We start from the raw sequence: 16,859 nt of genomic DNA, 5'->3' as shown, positions 1-16,859 counted from the left end.
TGGACACTGTGCCCCTTCTTAGAATTGGGAACAAAACACCCATGGAAGGAGTTACAGAGATAAAGTTTGGAGCTGTGAAGAAAGGATGGACCATCTAATGACTGCCATATCCAGGGATCCATCCCATAATCAGCTTCCAAACGCTGACACCATGGCATACACTAGCAAGATTTTGTGAAAGGACCCAGATATAGCTGTCTCTTGTGAGACAATGCAGGGGCCTAGCAAACACAGAAGTGAATGCTCATAGTCAGCTATTGAATGGATCATAGGGTCCCCAATGGAGAAGCTAGAAAAAGTACCCAAGGAGCTAAAGGGAACTGCAACCCTATAGGTGGAACAACATTATGAACTAACCAGTACCCCAGAGCTCTCTACTCTAGCTGCATTTGTATCAAAAGATGGCCTAGTAGGTCATCACTGGAAAGAAGCCCATAAGACTTGCAAACTTTATATGCCCCAGTACAAGGGACTGCCAGGGCCAAAATGTGGGAGTGGGTGGGTTGGGGGTTGGGGGTGAGTGTATGGGGGACTTTTTGGATAGCATTGGAAATGTAAATGAGGAAAATACCTAATAAAAAATTAATTCAAAAAATATCAAGTCTTAATTTTAAAATTTATAGTGAGTAGAGGAATCAGAATTATAAAATTTGTAGATATCAGTAATCATGATGATAGATTACATATAATATAAATATACATACTTATATATGCATTAACTTGTATGTGTATTTTTAAGCAAACTTATTAATAAAACTTGGTCATTTAATGATTTCAACTGACTTACATCAGGATTAATTATATTTTAATTTTACAGTTTAAGATATATTTTTTGAAATGCCTATAATGTTTTAAGAGGTATCTTTATAGTTAATTTCACTAACATTAAGAGTAAAAAGCAGTAAAAACAAATCATAATTAAGAGGTAACATTAATAAATAAAGAAAATTGCCTTACAGCTCTAAAAATAAAATAATTCACACACTAGATGATACTAGGGTTCCATTACTGACGCGTATAAAAGTCAAACCTTAGTTTTATGTTTTAGAAATGAAATAAATTCATGGGAAATTTTAGACTCTAGGACAAAGCTATAAAATTATACATAATTATTTGACAAGGAAGAGAAACATTTAATATTCATGACAATTTGCAAATGAAGAACATTTTACTTAGCCTGCCATTGGATAAATGGAGCTAACTATTGAGACGAGAGCATCCATGAATCTAATGACTCCCTAGTAACATGAGGAATAGAACTCTTTTATGCCTTTATAAATTAAATTGTGGTACCAGCAAATCATGTGATTCCCATAAAAATAATAAGTGTGATGGGCCAATTTTATTTCTCTAATAGATCTAAGCTAACTTGGCATGAATATCTCTTTCTATAAGTGAAGGGCCTCAGGAGTATATGCAGGTTTCCATGTTTATGTTTTATCACAGTACCTGTATCTCTGTGTGAGAATAAAAGTTAAACTCAGGAGCTTATGGCTGTTTAATATCTTCTCTACGTTTTATGTGAGAACTACATACAAACAAAGATATCCTGTTACTTGAATTACAGATTCATTACACCCACATGTGAAAATCAGTATTCTTCCCTTCCCACAAATGAAGTGCCAAGACTTGCTGCAATCCCGTTCTTTTAAAATGACAAAATCATGTTCATCACATTTATAATAAGCCAAAAAGGTCCTCATTCCTTCTTTCTCTTTTCATTTAACCATGCACTATCTATTATTATATAACTCAATTTGATCTTTTGTTTTGTTTCCCAACACCTATTACATCTTAAGAACAATTTCTTATTAGCACATTTATTGATATTTTTCTTGTTCAGCTTGTATTTATCTAGTCACATTGATGAAACTTTATGTAGTTTCTGACATTCCTAATAAACCCACTCTCACAAGTGTGAGAGCTGTGTAGAGGTATTGGAATCTATTGGGAATGAGCTCCACATGTCTGCATTTTGATTGTTTTTTGTCCTGTCTTTTTTTGTTTGTTTGTTTGTTTTTTGTTTTTGTTTTGTTTTGCTTTTTGTCTCCATCTGTTGCCAAGAAAAGTTTTCTTGAGGGAGGATGATGACTACCCTTATCTGGTGGTCTAAAGACAAACTTTTAGAATATATTTGGGATTCTGATATTTTAGAACAGTGTTGGCTATTGGTTCACCTCCAAGTTGAATGTCATGTTGGTCATTGTTGTGGTTCATAGGCATCATGACATGATAGGACAGCATATTGCTTCCAACCTTTGCTTAGATATTGCAACCTCAATCACTTATATATGCATACTTTACTGCAATTTAAACACAGTAGACAACATTCTACTCCTCTTCAGGCATTTCCCTTTTGGAGGATGGAGACTTCTGGTGATGTGTACACTGGTTTTTGTTTGTTTGTATTGTTTCTTTTCTCTTCCAACATTCTCAATTCTTTTTTTTTTTATAAAATCTTACTTTTCTTGTTAATAATTTTCTCTTTTGGTAATTTCTCCTTTTATATTATTTTTTGCCATCCATTTTGTCAACATTTGTGTGTATTAGTATGCTTGTATGTGTGTTAGTATGCTTGTGTGTGTTAGTATGTTTGTGTGTGTTAGTATGTGTGTGTGCGTTAGTGTGTTTGTGCATTTGTATGTCTGCTATCTTCTTTTCCAAAATTCTAAATTGAGTTATTAATCACCCATCTTTGAGATCCACAGCAAGATATGCTTAGAAGCACAGAGACAAATGAGAAGAGAAGAATCCCTCTGGACAATTTTGTAGTCAAGAAGTCTAAATTGTATTTTTGATAGAAATTTTTGGAGTTCTTATTTGGATTTAACTCTAAGGATATTTGAATTTGCTTTTTTAGGAGTTATGGTCCTTTTGAGAAATGATATTGCCTTGCTTTGTCAAAATTTTTTAGAGTAACTTGTATGTATGTATTTGTTTGTTGGCTATTCTTAATATATTTACATTTATCACTCTAAATTTTATACTTCTATTTTATCCAGTAATAGATTATGTTCATAGAACTTTATAAAATGTGCATTTTGATTAAATATATAATCGTTTTACTATTTCTCTTAAAAAGAGACAAGAGAAAGAATCTCTAATAAAGACAATAACAGGCAGTGATTGCTCCGTGTTTGCTGTCACTGCTTTTAATTTGAGACTGAGCTATTTCATCGCCATGATTAAAGCACGTGGTCAAAAGTCTGCTAATAATAATATCCCACTAAAAACTTCAACAAACAGTACTTGACCATTTTCTCAGAGCATTTATTTCATAACCAGGCACACTGTTTTAAGAGTTTTATTCCAGTCCTTCACAGCAGCCTGTAGCAACATCAAATTACAGGAATCAGTAGCTAATGCACAGCAGACAGTGGTAAGCCACGCTGTTTTTCTGCCTAAGAATGTGAAATGCTTGATTTTTCCAGAGTTCATCCCAAAAGACTGAATTTACTGAGACTTCTTATTTTGATCTTCAACTTTTGAGGTCAAAACCAGTAGCAGTATTAACAATGACACTGTTACTAATCTGTGTGAAGGAATGACAGAGACATATCCTATATGTTTACTTGTGCAGGCTTGCATAGTTTCCAAAGTTCCAAACTGTAATTTAAATGTTTCAACACTTTCCAAAGAAACAGTTTTAGAGTAAAGCAGTTATGTTCAAGAGCAGAAGACAGAAATATTTAGAATATTGTTTTATGTATTTCCAACATTGAAACCTCAGGAAATTAATTTGTCAAATCTCAAGTTTCAGAGTATTTAAACTTTCTTATATTGGATGGATATCTTACATTTTCTGGGTATTGTTTGTGTCATGAGATTTGAACATACCACCACTCTAGAGGACAACCAAAACTCAAATTAATAAAACAAAACAAAACAACTCTTCATGGTAGCCATTTGATCTTATATTTTAAATTTTACTTTTATACACTAAGCTGTGGTTTTATCCTATTTTAATCTCATTGGTTCCAAAGCTTCTATAAAGACAGTTTATTCCTGACTACACAAAGTAGGCTTGATAGACTTTCATTGCTTAAACTCACCAGAACATTTTGAATGTTTTCCCATTCAAATAGAACTTGTTCTTCTACTACATTAGGGGGAAAAGCTTTAAACCTGATACTTAGTGACTCTCAAAAGCTTATTTGTTACAAGTCTCATCCTTCACTGATGGTGTTCTTGGGAAGTATTGGAAATATTAGAAGGTAAGACTTAGATAAAACAGGCCTGTCCATGGTGAGGGGATCATAGCTCCAGGCCTTTTCTCCTATGCTCTTTGTTTCCCTAACATGGTCTCACAATTTGTTGTGAGATAAAATGTTTCTGTCTAAGCAGTACAGTTGAAGTACTAAGAAGTACAGCATGTCAACTGACTAAATTAGTTGTGCCGTTAGAAAAGCTGAGTCACTGAGTTTTGGCCAAGCTCCTGGCATTCCACCTGGGCTACCTGTTCAGAAAATAACAACACTATGAAGTGGCTGCTATTCAATAGAAGATAAACAAGGTCATTGATTTTAATATGCATAGAATTTCAGAAATATTTTAATGTGGTAAGACATCCATTATAAAACAAAAGAAAATATTGTTAAATATTTTGTTCCATGAAAACGTGGAAAAAAACATGTTCACATGGAAGTAATAATAAGTATAAGTAGAGCCTGAGGTTGATTTAAAACTAGTTTTAGGATGTATAAGATAGGAGGAATAACTGCACCTATTCATCCAGTCTTATAATCACAATTACTCATGGGAATGAGGCAGGAATTGGAAAATCAAGGGTATCTCAAGCTACTCAGAAAATAGGTGAACAGGAGCCAACTGATTGCCTAATCTAACAATAACCGAGAACAGTGTGAAATGGGTAGTGATTCTTTACTTTTTTTTTATAAAATATGATATTAGTTTAATAACTTCTAAATGATTTCAATATCAGTAAATAAAGTGTTTCTGAACAAATGCAGTATAGTTTTGTTACACTTAGATACTTCCTAAACAAATTGCCCTATTTAAAAAACATTTTTTATTTAATCTTTTTGTACAGTGCAGATTTTATCCCCCTCCTGGTCCACCTTCTGATGGTTCCATATCCCAAACCTCCTCCCCCTGTCTCCACGAGGATGTCCCCACCCTGTAATGCCCACCTCACTAGACCTTTCCACTTCCTAGGGCCTCCAGTCTCTTGAGGGTTAGGTGCATCATCTCTGCCTGAGTCCAGACCCAGAAGTCCTCCGCTGTGTATGGGTTGGAGTCCTCATATCAGCTGGTGTATGCTGTCTAGTTGGTAGCCCAGTGTCAGATCTCAGGGTCCAGGTTAGTTGAGAATTCTGGTCCTCCAAGAGTCACCCTCCTCCTCAGCTTCTTCCAGGTTTCCCTAATTCAACCACAGGGGGCAGCAGGTTCTGTCCATTGGTTGGGTCCAAATATCAGTAACTGACTCTTTCATCTGCTTGTTAGGTCTTTTGGAGGACACTCATGATAGATCCCCTTTTATGAGCACTCCAAAGCCTCAGTAATAGTGTCAGGCCTTGGGACCTCCCCTTGAGCTGGATCCCACTTTGGGCCTGTGGCTGGACCTTCTTTTCCTCAGGCTCTTCTCCATTTCCATCCCTGTAATTCTTCAGACAGGAACAATTATGGGTTGGAGTTTTTGACTATGGGATGGCAACCGCATCCCTCACTTGAAACCCCGTCTTCCTGTTGGAGGTGGACTCTACAATTTCTCTCTCCCCATTGTAGAGAATTTTTCCTAAGTCCCTCCCTTTGAGTTCTGAGAGTATTCCACCTCTCAGGTCTTTGGAATATTCTGGAGGGTTCCTCCAACTTCATACCTCCCAAAGTTGTCTGCTTCCACTCTTTCTGCTGGTTTTCAGGGATTCAGTCTTGTTCCCCCTTCCAATACTTGATCATGTTCCTCTCTTCCCCTCCCTTTCCCCTTTCCTACTAAGGTCCCTCTCTCCCAATCCTGTGAATATTTTCTTCTTTCACCCAAGTGGGAATGAGACATCCTCACTTGGCCCCTTCAGCTTGTTAACGTTTTTTGAGTTCTGGGAATTATATCCTGGGTATTAGTACTTCTTTTGACTAATATCCAGTTATTAATGAGTACATACCATGCATGTCCCTTTTAATCTGTGTTATCTCACTCAGGATGATATATTCCAGTTCCATCCATTTACCTGAAAAACTCAGGATGTCCTCATTCTTAATTGCTAAGTAGTACTCCATTGTGTAAATAAAGCATCTAAAAGTATGATCACTTGCTCAGTGATAAACTTTATATGCCTCAGTACAGGGGAACGCCAGAGCCAAAAAGTGGGAGTAGGTGGGTAGGGGAGTGGGGAGGAAGGTATGGGGAACTTTTGGGATAGCATTGGAAATGTAAATAAGGAAAATACCTAATTAAAAAAAAAGACAATCACACCAGCATATGGTGTTCATTAATTTATTTCATATTTTTCTAACCACATTTTATCCCTCACTACATAATTCATTTTCTTTTACAGTATTCTTGTTTGTCAGGTGTTCTACATTTAAATTGCTGTCCTATAATCAACTCAAGTCTTTTATTGAGGCAGCAATATTTGATTGCCAATTCACTTAGTTCCATGGATAGACCTTTTGCATATTATATATCTTGAGTTTTCCAATGAAGTTGAGGTTCTTAAAACTATTCTTCACATTTTAATAAATATTTCTGTTCTGAAATGTTTTAAACTATAAAAACGTGATGCTACCCAATAGATTGAAATATTGAATCAATTAATCCACATGGATATAACATATTTAAGGCATAATTGATTAATGCTCTCTCTCTCTATATATATATATATATAGATATATATAGATATAGATAGATAGATAGATAGATAGATATATGTGTGTGTGTGTGTTAATTTTTTTAGATATATGTTTATTGTATATATGTATACATTTATAACTGATCCACAAGTGTACTTTGTTTGTTTGTTTGTTTGTTTGTTTGTTTGTTTGAATTTATTCAGGTGTATATATGTCAGTTCCCAGATGCCATTCAAACAGGCTGAAAAAGCATCCTACAGGTCTTATTCTATGAAAGAAACCTGGTGGTATTCAATTCATGCAATTCAGTTATATAGAATACAACATTAACCAGGTTAAGAAAGGATTGTGTTTATTTTCTGTCATTCTAAGAATACCTTGGTGTAAATAAACATGTTTCACGGTGTAATACTTTGTCATAAGCATTACTTATACAATATTTCTAATGCTGACATTACTGTTCACTATTAGTCATGCTGTAATTCTGTAACAGTATATAGCACTGGTTAGGAGTAGTGATTCAATAGTTCCACTTTTGGGGTTCAATTCTGTCCTCTCTCTTTGATTTCCTTTTTTTTTAATTAATTGATTATTTTATTTATTTACATTTCAAATGTTTCCCCCTTCTCAGTTCCCCCTCCACAAATGCCCCATCCCATCCTCCTTCCCTTTTGCCTCTAAGAGGGTGCTCCCTAACCCACCCACTTCTGCCTCACTCTTCTAGCATCCACCTATGCTGGGGCAACAAGCCTCCACAGGACAGAGATCCTCCCCTCCCACTGACATCTTATAAGGCCATTCTCTGCTACATATGTAGCAGGAGCCATGAACCCATCCATGTATACTCTTTGGTTGGTGGTTTAGTCCCTAGGAGCTCTGGGGTTTGGTTATGCTGTTGTATGCTGGTATGCTGATGATACTGTTGTACTTCCTATAGGGTTGTTTCTTCGAAAAAGTTTGGATTGTAGTAGTGCCAACCATAAAATTGTGATTAAAAGAATATCTAATTGTTAATAAGTACAATAAGTGTTTTAAGCCATTGTTGGGTACATAATAGCTGGTAATTCTCAAAACATAATTGTTCATAATTAAGTGAAGAGACAAAGCTATCATGTATCTTGTGGTATGAGAAATGCTTTTGACTCATCTGATTCTAAAAAGGAAGAAAGTTAAACAGAGACTACTACTACCATAGCATTTGGTTTCAGGACAAGAAGGGTATTTACTTCATCTTGAGAGTATTGTCCTTATGCAGTGCTTTCCCATCCCTCCATTTTTAGTCCTCCTCAATACAACACATTTTATTTTACAGGAGGTACTTGTGCATGCTTGGATTATGCCTGAAGGCTCAAACCTTTCTACACTTGAGTGATAATTAAATCAATCAAGTCTTCCTCTGCTATGATTCCAACTATGTAGTGAAATTATAAGCTGCCCAAGGCAGCCTTTCCGGATCTGCTTTCAATTACGATTCTCTGCCCCCACCTGTCCAGTGAACTGAGGAAAAAGGTAACATATGTCTGCCAAAATGCTCCTCCATTCTTCTGTTTAATATTTCCTGGCTGGCACAATGAATTCCCTAGGTGTTGTTCACACTACAATGCTAGCTGTAGGAGAACACTCACATGATACTATGCCCTCAGTCGTAGAACTAGTTTGTTGCTTATATCTCTAGAAGTAAAGTTTTATTGGTGCATTAGTTTTAATGATTAAATCTTAAATGCTACACTTTTTGGGAGGGGGGAGGTCTTTCCAATAATGTAGAGAGTCAGTTAATGCTAGGTAGGTGAGTGGGTAGACAAGCACCTTCATGGAGGCACAGGGTGGGATGGGGGATTTTGGGAGAGGAAACTGGGACAGGGGATAACTTTTGAAGTGAAAATAAACAAAATAATAAATAAAAATTGTAAAAATTATATATGTTCAAATTTAAAAAAATGCTGACAGGAAGGACTGGATACTCCTTATTTAGGGGGATTTTAAACTAAAACTAAAAGGAGAAGTGTCGGGAAACTATACTAAGACAGGGAACAGACAGAAGGCATGTGCCATACCTGACTTACAACTGATGCCCTGACATAGGTAGATGTTGAATTAGAGCATAATGAGTGAATATTCTGCAAGGAAACATGAAATGCTGACTTATCTCTGAGAACTTCTAAAACTGTGAAAATGAAATCCTGCCTATGATAATGAGAACTTCCTTTTCATCAAGATTTTTTTTTAACTTGGTGTATCGTCTGTACTATCATTATAATGCCTGAAACATCTAGATACATAGTATACTGAAAATGGAGAGTACATAGCACACTTGTATGCCTCTATTGTAGCTATATGTTCATGATCAATTAATATATTCATTGTAACAAGAATGAATTTTCATTCACTATGTCTACCATTTCTGGTGCAATAGAAATAGTGCTTATTTCTATTATCCTTATAAACAAGTTAATTAGCTTTAACATCTTTTATATTACTGAGAATTTTATATAGAGATATAATGGAATATGATCATGTTAACATCCTATTTCTAGCTTCTAAGCCCCTCTATATTTCCTACCCTGGTGCTTTTTGTAACTATATGCCTTTTTATAATTCACTGAATATAGTTAATATATTCCTTATGTACATAGCTGTAAAGCTAAATCCAAGGATATGGTAATTTGATTCTTAAAAAAAAAGTTCGCCTTCCATCTTCTTCCTGTTTTCTAGAATAATGGATTATGGTTTCTTTCTTATTATGATCTCCTTTGAAATTTATTACAAACAAGGATATTTCTCTTGGTATGTTTTAAGCCCTCTAGTAATTTCAATCATGGACAACACTAATGATGTTTTCATATGTAGGGTCAAAAATCAAGATCAAGATTTTATATTGTGTGACCCATCTCTGGACATTCACTTGTACATTGACACACACAAACCATTTTGATCAATTGTATTATAAGATGCTAATGTTTAAAATGGTACCTGGAATTTAGCAATTGCTTAATGGGTACAAATCAAAACATTCTGTATTATTTTCTTCACAAATGACTTTGTTATTAGATGTCAGATGCAAAAAAAACATATTAATATTTGACATCTATATAATTTACTTTTCAGAATCTCTGATGCAATGAATTAATAGAGGTTAAAATTATAGGCTTTTAAGTTTTTTTGTTTCTTTGGTTCCCCCAACTCCCATTGGGGAAATTTCATCAGCTTGGCACTTAACATTGAAATTAGGATATAGTGTTTTTTGTTTTTGTTTTTGTTTTTCTGTTTGGTCTGCTTTGTTTTATTCTCTACAACTCTCACCTCCTGTAACAGTCATTTGTTCTTTTGTGTGTACATGTTCGAGTACCTTAACAAAACAAATCAGGTGAAACTGTGTCCTATAGTTTATAAAGCAGAAATAACTTGAGCCTATGGCAGATGTAATGATGAATATTGAAAACCCAGTCTTGGTAAGGATGCTCAAAGTTAAGATGAGCTTCGGGATTGCATCGACCTTCAGTGTAAGCAGAGTTTGAGTAACTGGTCTCTGAGGAAGATTTGGCAAATGGACTGAAACACAACCTCTAAATTTGCTTTAAGCAGCATTTTCTTGCTTATTAACAAGAAAGTTCCCTCTGCTGCTTTCTAGCTAACTGCTGAACCTTTAATCATTTTAGCAACATGTCAAATTGCTCTGAAGGCAAGTCCATCAAGGAAGTGGAATGCCTGTATTTAAAAGAGCATTGGAAAGTCAAAGCTCAGACTATTTACTCTGATTTTTTGTTTGTTTGTTTGTTATCAACTTCTGTAAATGTAGCCAAAGAATTAAATCATTAACAAATTTTGTCACTTTCTCTTCATCATTTTTAATCAATATTGAAAAATGGAGCCAGAATTATGTCTTCATTTCATAGGAATTTTATCTTAAGGTTTAAAAACTGCAAATTTCAGAATTATTGTACTCAGCATATGCTGTGCTGCTTTGTTATGTTACAAAGTCAGTCAGAAGAAATCAGTCCTGATACAACTTATTATATTTCCCATGTATTCATTTTTTAAATTAATTTGCATGGATTTATTTTATTTTATTCCAATGAGTGATATGTGATGCAAGAGCTCTTTCTTGTGTAGTGCATCCTGCTTAAGAGATAACTCACCCAAGGTATCCACATTGTATTTCTTATGTTTAAAACTCTAGGAAATCATTTTGTTTTAGTATAACATTACTATAGATAAAATATGTTCTTCAATTAGAGTATAGCATATGTATATCAAAGGCCCAGCCTCACTTTCAGAAATACATGATGATCAAATACAGAAAGCATATTGAATTATATAGTTCTATCATTATTTCTTTTATGATCAAAAGAAAGGATTTCATCTTAAGTGTGGTTTTTTTCCCTTTTAAAATTTTATTTAACCTTTTTTACAATCCAGATTTTATCCCCTTCCAGGTCAACGTTCTGACTGTTCTACATCCCATACCTCCTCCCCCCATCTACATAAGGATGTCCCCTATCCCCAACCACAAACCTCCCACCCAAATTGACCTCCCCACACCCTGGGGCATCTAGTCTCTTGAGGGTTAGGTGCATCTTCTCGGACTGAGTCCAGCCTGAGCAGTCCTCTGCTGTATATGTGTTGGGAGCCTCAAATAAGCTGGTGTATGCTGCCTGGTTGGTAGTCTAGTTTCTGAGAGATGACTGGGGTCCAGGTTACTTGAGACTGCTGGTCCTCCTCCAGTGCTCATAATTTTGATGTAATATCTAAGAATCCATCATAAAAATCTAAGGTTATGAGGAAATTTTCTTATATTTTCTTTAAGATTCTTGTGATGACTAATCTTCGTTGTGAACATGACTGGATCTTAATTCAAAAGAGATAAGCTACTGGGTACAGCTGTGGCAGATTTTCTTGATGAAGTCTTTTACTTTTTTCATTTTTTATTGGATATTTTCTTTATTTATATTTCAAGTGTTATCCTCTTTCCCAGTTTCTCTTCCTCCCAGAAACATCCTATCACATCCTCCCTCCCCCTGCTTCTATGAGGGTGACCCCAAACTCAGTTGAATAGTTGTCTGTGAACATCTTCTGTATTTGCAGGGTCTCTCAGGAGACAGCCCTATTATGTTACTTTCAGCATGCACTTCTTGATATCCACAATAGTGTCTGGGTTTGGTAACTGTTTATGGGATAAATTCTCAGGTAGAACATTCACTGGATGTCCTTTCCTTCAGTTTCTGCCCTAAACTTTGTCTCAGTATTTCCTCCAATGAGTATTTTGATCCATCTTCTAAGAACAACCACAGTATTCACACTGTGGTCTTCCTTCTTCTTGAGCTTCATGTGGTCTGTGAATTGCATCTTGGGTATTTCAAACTTCTGTGCTAATATTCACTTATCAATGAATGCATGCCATGTCAATTCTTTTGTGATTGGGTTACCTCAGTCAGGATGATATTTTCTAGTTCCATCCATTTGCCTAAGAAATTCAAAAATTCATGGTTGTTAGTAGCTGAGTAGTACTCCATTGTGTAGATGTACCATATTTTCTGTATCCATTCCACTGTTGAAGGACATCTGGCTTCTTTCCAGCTTCTATTATAAATAAGGGTGCTATGAACATAGTGGAGTATGCATCCTTATTACATGTTGGAACATCTTCTGGGTATATCCCCAGGAGTGGTATAGCTGGGTCCTCAGGTAGTACTATGTCCAATTTTCATAGGAACGGACAAGCTGATTTCCAGATTGGTTGTCCCACCTTGCAATCTCAACAGCAATGGATGAGTGTTCCTAATTCTGTTTCACCATGTGGATGAGATCCTACTTACCAGAGTTTTTGATCTAAGCCATTTCTCAGGGTTGTTTTGATTTGCATTTTTTCTGATGACTAAAGATGTCGAACATTTCTTTAGATGCTTCTCAGCCATTTGATATTCCTTGGTTGAGAATTCTTTGTTTATCTCTGTACTCCATTTTTAAATAGGATTATTTCATTCTCTGGAGTGTAACTTCTTGAGTTCTTTGTATATATTGGATATTAGCCCTCTATTGGATGTAGGGTTGGCAAGTATCTTTTCCTAATTTGTTGGTAGCCATTTTGTCCTATTGACAACGTCCTTTGCTTTACAGAAGCTTTGCAATTTTATGAGGTCCCATTTGTTGATACTTGATCTTAGAGCATAAGCCATTTGTGTTCTTTTAGCAAATTTTCCCCTGTGCCCATGTATTTGAGGCTCTTCCACACTTTCTCCTCTATTAGTTTCAGTGTATCTGATTTTATGTTGAGGTCCTTGATCCACTTGGACTTAAACTTTGTACAAGGAGATAAGAATGGGTCAATTTGCATTTTTCTACATGCTGACAACCAGTTGAACTAGCACCATTTGTTAAAAAAAAATTCTGTCCTCTTTCCACTGGATGGTTTTAGCTCCTTTGTCAAAGTACAAGTGACCTTAGGTGCGTGGGTTTATATTCTTCCATTTTGACATATTTTTAAATGATTCTTGTTCTTTCCTATTTCTTCATTTCCTTGCACTATCATCTCCTTTTCACCATTTCTCTCAATATTTGTGACCACCTGAGCTAAAGATGAGGGAAGCTAAAGAGAACCAAGTTTCTAAGTGTCAACCATCATACTGATTTAGCTCTAAGTGAAAGCTGGATTTGGTAGTGCATGCTTGTCATTCCAGCAATCAGTGGAGAAAGCATTACTAATTTGCATGGAGTACATGATAGGTAACCAGACCAATTGCTGAGATCTATCTCTCTCTCTCTCTCTCTCTCTCTCTCTCTCTCTCTCTCTCTCTCTCTCTCTGTGTGTGTGTGTGTGTGTAGGAGATAGATAGATGATATATAGAGAATAACATACCCATTGTTCACTTATTATAAGCAAAAGATTGAAAATGTCACCACTTGCAGTGTTCTAAATTCTCTTAATAGAAGTACACATGATTATTACACTTGGATCAGTACAGATGGGACGGTCTCAATGGAGGGATCCCAAAGCGGCAAATATTTTGTGATAATCTGGGCAAGGATTTACAGGAGACAGGGAAGGGTGAGGAAAGTTCTAGGCAGAATAAAGAAATGTCGCTTCACAGCCCTCAGTAAGCAGTCTTGGCAAAACTGTTTAAGAGAATGTTTTAGTCAGTCTTGGAGGCCAAAACACAGAGTAAGTGGCTTAACACAGTTTATTTGTCAAAGGAGGATGTGAACTCCAGGATGGAAGTTCCAGCATTTAATAGAATTTCTTTCTGTTTTGAAGATGGAGTTTTCTTACCTTATTTTGTCATATAAGAAAGATGAAGCTTTCCATGGTGTCATTAACAGGGTATCAAAAGGTGCCTTTTCAAAATGTCTTCCATATGTGAGCGATTCACCTTTCATGCCTTAAGATATTCTAAAGGCTCCTAATACTGTTACTCTAAGTACTACAACTTCAACATTAAAATTTGAAGGAAGATTAAGGAGGCCGCAAATAGTCTGAAAGAGAAGCCAGAAATGAACTCTAAACTTTCCAGACTTTTAAATTTGATCAGGTTTTGTTTTTGCTGTGTTAATAATTTATGTCATGTATAACAAGTGAGAAATTAAATAATGTTATTAAATATAACAATTAACCTACATATATTTTATCAGCTAATGTAATTAATCATATGTAAATTTTATGCACACATTTAAATGTATATAAACTTATTTAACTATTAATACTTTTTATTTAAATTACCCAGATCATTATACTGGCATGCACTAAGATTTATAAATCTTGAGTCCTTTGACAACTTGGATATTCGCCAATTCCCTATAGGGAACAATTCAGTGCAAGAAGACTTCTGATCTATTCTATTGTGAATTGTACATTACTGCTTATGAGTTATACAAATTAATCTCAACAATGTCAGTCAACTTTCATCACTGACAGAGGTCACCAAGCAAACTGAATAAACACTAGACAAGGACATTTGACACCCTCTTCTTATTGTTGTTACTATGTCTTCAAGAACGAATTGTAAATCACTGTCAAAAAATTTCTAAAACCAATATGAAATATGACATTTCTTTTGGAGGTACGTAAGAAACAGTTTTATTTATACAAATAGTTTTTGTAAAAGAGAGTAGTGTCCATGATACCTGTATGCATAAATTTTAAGATGTTTAATTATAAAAGTCTAGATGAAGTGAACAAGATATGCTCTACAAAACCTGACACACAATTTAATAATTAGCTCTATTCCCAACAAAGATCATGACATGCAGCATACAAGTTATTAAATAAAATTATCTTTACAAAACAGCAAAAAGTTTGGTTTCTAAAATGAGCATGTTAATGTGATATACAATGCATGTCTCCTAATAAATTAATAAATATAAACATGAATGATACTTTAGAGATATTGGAAATTTTATTAGATAAATGATTGCAGTCTGAGTTTCATTATAACATATGATCTGTGCATTGGCATTTTAATTTTACATTAAAATTCTACAATAAAATTCCTTATTCTTTGAAGTTAAATCAAAATTATTAAGAAAATGACAAAATAACATTGTATTCAAGAATAACTAGTAAGTGCCTTATGCATTAATTATTTCATTGAGAATTAAAATCAGAATGTGTATTAGTTTTACTTTCAGAGATGCTTTTTAATCACAAAAGCAGTTCCTGTTTTGATGATGTATAGAAGATGCATTTTACTTTATTCAAGAGTATACCAACCATCTCATTAGGATGCCTAATTTGTTGTCACAGGGTTAAAATCGTGTGTTATTTATACAATTTTTGAAAGAAATATTTGATCCAATATTTTGTCTACTTTCCTATATTTGGCAATGGCTTCTTTAATTAAATTATGCAACACTTTCTCTAAACAGACATGCAATGGCTTTTCTATTTCTGGTTACTCAGGGAAGACTTTATAAAATAATTTGTTTTTATCTTCTAGAATCTCCACTGTTCTTGACTTATGATCTCCACATCTAACTTTTTTCTCTGGAGACTGAAACCATCATAACAGCTTTTACATCAAATAGCAAGGGAGACTGAAAAAGCCACATTTGCAGTATTTTTCCTGTATTAGAACCCTGATAACTACTGTTCAGCTACATACAGACTCTCAGACCTGGAAAAGAAGCAGGCACCCTTACCAAACTGTCTTCCTGGGAGAATATCATCCCACAGCATGAATGTTGTCAAAACTAATTTAGATATCTGCATGGTATTTAAAGATGTTTCTCCCCTAATATGTAGATCATTTATAATATTAACTATTTGTCATCTTGTTATCACTTCTATATTAAAGCATATGTGGTCATTAAGAGTATCACATTTTAAAAGTCTTTTATTTTAATATATGTAAATATATTTATAATATTTATATTTATGAGCATATATATTTTTACAAGATTACAATGCTATAGAATATACATCTATGCAATTCTATAATAGGTTGCTGGAATTTATTTTAAATTAGACTATGAGAGATTAAATTTTGTATTAGAATACCTGCATAATTCAACCAAGAGAATTCATTTCTGTCTTAAACTGTCTGTGTTAAAACCTATTTGTCTTGGGCAAGTTGCTTCATCTTTCAGTACCACAATTAACACATTTAGTAAATGGGTTTAAAGATACATAACTTCATCAAGAAGCCAATCTAGCAGCCAGGTACCATGAGCTCCGTGTTTGAAAAGGTCATGATTATTTCTACTACTGATGATTTAGTTTGTATATATAACTTTAAAGGAGACCAACAGGTGACCATAGTGAAGTAGAGTTTGTGATGACATAGAGTCATTTGAAATTTCTCATCTCATCCAAGAGTTTGTATATGGTACAGTCACTGTGCATTCTTTTCATTAAATCTTCACCGGGGTATCCTGTCCTTATCTCCCCTCTCTTGACCCTTTCCTTATTTTGCCTGTGAAACTCTCTTTTTATGCTAAGAATCCTATTATTTTCAGTTTTGTATAAAAACCTTTGTATTTCAGATATTACTTCAGATTTTTAAAATATCAAATATACAAAGAAGGCTCAAAGAAATGTGTCATGTTCTATATAGTAAATAAAG

This window comes from Mus caroli, chromosome 14 (assembly GCF_900094665.2).
Source record: "Mus caroli chromosome 14, CAROLI_EIJ_v1.1, whole genome shotgun sequence".
Lineage (NCBI taxonomy): Eukaryota > Metazoa > Chordata > Mammalia > Rodentia > Muridae > Mus > Mus caroli.
This window is presented reverse-complemented; position numbering follows the sequence as displayed.